Source organism: Lissotriton vulgaris, chromosome 3_1 (genome assembly GCF_964263255.1).
Source record: "Lissotriton vulgaris chromosome 3_1, aLisVul1.2, whole genome shotgun sequence".
NCBI lineage: Eukaryota > Metazoa > Chordata > Amphibia > Caudata > Salamandridae > Lissotriton > Lissotriton vulgaris.
Window position 1 is genome coordinate 1,913,404,898 of NC_141689.1, and position 6,000 is coordinate 1,913,410,897.

The following is a 6,000-nucleotide window of genomic DNA, read 5'->3' on the forward strand; positions in this document are numbered from 1 at the left end:
TACACCTTCTACTACTACTATCAGTGGAAAATAATATTAAACTGAAGTACCTCACAATAACTTTGTTGGGTTTTCAAAAAATTACACATTTTGATTATAGACAAGGTTAATATTGTTTCCAACTTAAAGATGGCTTTTGTTCATTTGAGTTTGACAGAAACAACATCACATGATAATCTATTTGCTTGTAAACATGTCATTGTTTTTGATGATCTTCTTCAACTTACTCCAGTTAAAGGGGACCCAAGTTTTCAAACTGTGACCGCTAAAGAGATGCGTAACTCCTTTAGAAGTATGGGTAATGATAATATTTGGATGCATTTTTCATACAGTGAACTTACACAAAATATGAGACAAGCAATTGATGAAGAATATGGGAAAATAAATTAGGCTAGGAATTGTTACAGAAAGTTCCCCAAAAAATCCTTTTGACTAGAAGTATATCTACTTTGTTCCAACATTTGAAAAATACAGGAGAATTTATGCATTACCTTCTTTTGAAAGAACTACACATTGTTTGATACCAACCCTAAGAGAACACATTGATTTAAATATAGAAATGTTATCAATGGAAAACAAAAACATTTCACATTTACTTTGGATAGATTCTTTTGAGACTTATAGAGCAATTATTCCTATAACTAAAAACCTTAAATTACAACATTTTGAACATACAGAAATCTTTATCATGAACAACCAGATTAGAAAAAGACATCTTTAATAGCATAAATAGCGGAGTCATTTTATGAAGCAATTGGGATGTAGAACAAGGACTTGTAAATTGAACTATGGGATATATATTAAAGTTTCTACAATACAAAAGTAAGAGATTGAGTTAGCTATTGTCAATTTTGACAATATTAAAGACCCAAAACACACTGAAAGAGCAAAGCAAAGGTTTTTACTAATGACATACTTATATATTTGTGGAAAACAATTCCCATTCTGTTTATCCTATGCTATTACAATGCACTAGTTTCTCAGGGTATAAGATTGCATTATGCATTAATTAACATAGGCTAAACACTTTTTAAACATGTATGGCAGATGTTGCTTCATCCCATGTGAAAACATTACAAGCCCTATAACGATACATGGGCAGAGGTACACAGACTCTAGGACATGAGAATGCAAAAGTGAGACTGAGAGACTGACTCAGTTGTAGGGAGATACCAACATGTAGTAACTACGATGAAGCAGTCGTTAATTTAGGGTGTTTAATTGTGTTAAACATATCTATATGTCATAGAAGTAGATAACTACAAATGTAATGCAGACACTCCTTGTGCATGTGCTTGTAATTGTTTAAGACGGATATATACTACTTCTCTTAGTGAATATCCAGTGGTGTGTAAACCTAAAATATATATGAAAAGGAAAGAAAGCTTTGCAACTTTAGGCACTTCAAAATGTTCAACCATGTAAAAGCAAACACAACCTTAAAATGATAGGCTTTCAGTTTACTAATACAGATGGTATTGACTTCTCCAGTATGTGATAGTTAATTTAATTTTAAATGTACCTTTAGTGAAAGATTTACTTCTGGAAAATACAGACACTTTTCTTTGTAACACTGTAAGTAACTTGTATTCCTTACTTCAGTTAAACAGCAAGTTGGTCCAATTAACAAGTGGTGTAAGGGATATTGTGGATATTTGTACAGAAACTGTTAGTTTTTCAATGAATACCAGATGGACTGAATGTGATGACAGCAAGTTAACCTTGAACCAGAGGTTGCCTAGAAATTTAGTGAACTGTTATCTCCTTAAGAACTCCTACACACTTCAGCATCAGTGAAATATGGACTACATGCTATCTGCAGTAGATATGTAATTATGTGGCCTAGCATTGTTGATGACTTGTGAAGAACTCTACTGGTTTAGGTAAGAATTACAGATGTAGGAATTGCTTTTTAAATGAAAATGTAACTCATAGTTGAACAAACAGTAATAACACACGTTTTTTCATCATCCATTTGATTGGGGGTTTTCCCCCAGTGTTTGATTGTGAAAAAAAGAAAATGCTTATCTGGACCTTGGTGGGTGATAAATGGTGGCATATATTAGTATAATCTGTGTTACTACCATTTGAACAACACTAAAGCAAAATAAATCTTTTGATTTTCCACGTATGTCAATTAAAGTACATGAAACGTATTGTAATGTACTGTTTTAGGTTAGCAGAAATTACATTTGTAATTTAGAAAGTAACTTTAACACTCTCAAGGGAGTTACCCTAATGCCAAGAAAACGGATGGGATATTTATCAGACAAACAACGGGGAACCCTTTTCCACGTAGACTGAAGACAGAATATAAGGTTTATGTAACAAACCGGTGAACCGTAGAGTACAAAAAAAATGTAATAAGGTATTTGAAAACATTGACAAACACGTCTTTTTTTACATAAAAATAACAAACATAAATGGGTTTTGGATTGTGTGATAATTATTCAAAAGAGTCATCCCAAATATTTAATTTTTGTTAAAAAACCATGGGATTTAAAAACTTATCCTACAGAATAGACCCAGACACTGTGAGCCGCGATACAGACGCATGCTTTAAGAATTCAACACACAGTTTGAACCAGATGCAATCAATTGAGAAGATTACATCATAAACAATAGTCTGATTTAAGAACAGACTATATGGGTCTTTTCTAATATATAAGTATTTATCTAGGTGGGTGAGCTTTCACCGCCCCGGGCTGATCAGAATATGCTTAAGTTACTGTGCAATATTCTACATCACTAGGCCAAAATCCTATCCTTAAGGATCTTTCTGTGAGAGTGGAAGAGCTAATTCTGTGAAAAGCTAATTTATGTGTCAGGTGATACATTCCGTTTAATCGATATGCGCCCTCCATTTTAAGTGACGATTAAATATTGTACAAATACTTGTCCTGAAGAAGGTGACGTATTGTAGATCTTTCACCGAAATGCTGCATTAATAGTTATTTTACAGTGTTTATTACATTTTATTATTTGTTTTTAATATGGGAAGATTCCTTGAGTGAGGAAATATTTCATATAATTATTATATAATTATTATGACATCTATGTAGAGTGGATGGTGCTAATGAACCTTGATATTTGAGAGTATCATTGGATTTGCACTAGCACTTTAATTATGAAATATTTTGAATGCCTTGTTTGAATTTAAATAATTGTGGAATTTTTTTAATTCCATGGTTTTTTAACAAAAAATAAAATATTTAGATAAATTCAATCTAATTTGGGATGACTCTTTTGAATAATTATCACACAATCCAATAACCATTTATGTTTATGATTTGTATGTAAAAAAAAGATTCTGTCTTTGTCAACATTTTCACATACTATATCACATTTTTATTTGTACACTAAGCTGGTTTGATACATAAACCTTATATTCTGTCTTCAGTCTACGAGGAAAAGGGTTCCCCTGTTGTTTGTCTGATTTAGAAAGTAACACCACTCTTCAATTGTTACATGTACCATTATAATGTAACTTACTGTTAACTTGCCTTCTCTTTTCCTCTTCTTTGCGATGGATTACTAACAGCACCTGTAAGTAAAAAATTTGGGATAATAACCATCTCTTTATTATATGGATTTTTTAAAAAGTACAATACATATTCTTTTTTTTGGCCTTTTGTTTGTTTTTATTTTTTCACAAACTATATATCAACTGGACCAACTTATAAATGAGAACATAACACACCCAATAAGGCCTATAAAAATCTGCTGCAAGGGGAAAAAAACAACAGATTTGGTGAGGACAACAGTAAGCTATGACAAGCTCGTGGTTTATATTTAAAGTCACACTTCCTTGCAACAATAACAGTTTTTAAGCCAAACAGTATGTTGCAGTACCTGCATAGGGCTCTACATAGATGCGCTGTTGGTGAAGGTGGCTGACAGCAACTAGAGCCAGGTGATGGAATGGGAAGGGGCAGAAGTACAACACTGTGGGAATACTTCGGTGGCCATGTTGGAAATGAAAGGTGCAGTAGCTGGAACAACTTCTGGTCTAGCAGAGGTTTCCTCTTCGAGTTGGGCCAAATCTAAATCTCCCCTCATTTCTGTGCGAACGGGTGGTATGCATGGTTTGTAGGTGCTTACGCATTCCTGTGGTCCCAAGGAAATATTGGTATCTTGTTCCATGGGATATTATTTCTCGCCATAATAAACATGTCACCTGTTGGGCATTCACTTTCTTCTCCCTCGCTAGAATGGCAAAAAATTGGCATACCACCAACTCCTTCAGATTCCTTCATGACTAAACTCCTGTTCCTTGATAGCAATGGCCTCCTCTTCCACCTCCAATATATCATGAGCATTAGTGGTAGGTTCTTCTCCTTCAGCCATCTCTCCAAAATCACCTTAAATAGAGTAGAACCAGAAGCAGGCTTCACTTCTGATCAGGTCAAAAGTAACCCTGGGCAAAGCATTACGCTACGCTCGCGTAATTTGCAAAGTTTCTGCTACTCCGCACTAACCGAATTGCACGTAGCACAGTGCAAACACGCGCAGCATAGCGTAGTGCTGCAGTCATTTTTTGCTTGCTCGCGGTCATCAACGTCAAGTTGGAGACTGCGAGCAAGCAAAATGACATCCGGGCGAGACTTTTTCCTCGTTCGCAATCAGCAACATCAAGTTGCCAATCGCTAGCGTGGAAAATAAACCTCCCGGCAAGATTCTCAATGCGGGAAGGTCAGGGTTCCCCTTGCGAGTTGCTCGCGACCGCTCACGATGAGAAACTACCAGTCCGCATTGAGAAAGTTGCTGCTCGAGTAAAAATCTACTTGAGCGGCAGAAAACTAGAGCTTGTACTGTGCAAGATGCCGTTTTCAATGATTACACAGTGCCAGATGCTTGTCCACACTGTGCAATCATTGGAAACGGCATCTTGCACAGTGTGAACAGGCTACTACGCAGTTCGCATAATGCTATGCATAGCTCGCGAAGTGCACTTTGCGTAGCTTTGCATAACGCTACTTAGCGAACTACACCCAGCCCTAGTCAAAAGCAGAACAGTAATGAGCAGAAATGCAATCCAGCTTTCTAAGGGCGAAAAAATATATATATTCCAGCCTATCAGAAGCTTTCTTACTATTCCAAGGTACTGCAGTACTACCAAGACAGAACTACAGTACTAGCAAAATTCCCCCCAAAAATCATATTTCATACAGCCTTTTGATACCCTGGTTAGAGCTACAGCTTTTTATGCATATTTACCACATTACTATAGTTACAAATAATTTTTAATCGATAAAGAAACAAAGTATACTGTGCTACAAAACTGTGAAACAACTATAACTCACCAATCACCATATCTATTATGTAACTTTCAGGATACCTGGTAAACTGGGAAAGATTTAAGGCAGTCCCATGTCTAATTCTACCAGGAATGCCATTGTCACAGGATTTTCAAAGAAATGGGCCCACAAAAGGAATCTTGAGCAATAGAGGCTTTGATATTATGATTGAGGGACATTTTGAAACTTATCAAGGGGTTTTACAGACTTCTGGGACCCTACCTGACAAAGGGGACTCCATCCGTTACCGCAAAACGTGCCAAGTGGTGCTGCTGGAGAGCGCTGCCAGACGGGAGCTGGGGCCATCCATGAGCACAAAAGTCTCCCTCCATTCCGAAGCGCCGGACATTTTGGAATTTAGCAAGGGAGTTCACAGCCTCAAGGGACCCTACCTGACAAAGGGTACTCCATCCCCTACTGTGAAGCACGCCAGGAGGTGCTGCCAGAAGTGGGTGGGACTTTCAATGAGCACAAAAGCCTCCCTACAATCCTGCAGTATGGGCCACGTGTGGGCTAAGCTTGGGTCAAGGGCGGGTCCATCCGCAGCCGTTAGAGCCCGAAGTGGCTGGACCCACCCTTTTGGGTCAAACACTTGAACATATACTGCACTGGCACTCAGGCCATAAATCATAGAATTGTTCTTTATGCTAGCTTGGCTACATTCAAGCATGTGTTGGGGTGTGCGGCATTCCCATTTTTATTT

General features: G+C 37.1%; 1 protein-coding gene across 1 annotated transcript in view; it reads right to left on the reverse strand.

Moving 5' to 3' along the window:
- NPY5R (neuropeptide Y receptor Y5) overlaps positions 1 to 3,547 on the reverse strand; it is a 230,510-nt gene extending 226,963 nt beyond the window's left edge. The window contains exon 1 of the mRNA XM_086963316.1: positions 3,493 to 3,547. The gene's annotated coding sequence lies outside the window, so the exon portion shown is untranslated. The remainder of the gene's footprint in view (positions 1 to 3,492) is intronic.
- Between the last annotated feature and the right edge of the window lie 2,453 nt (positions 3,548 to 6,000).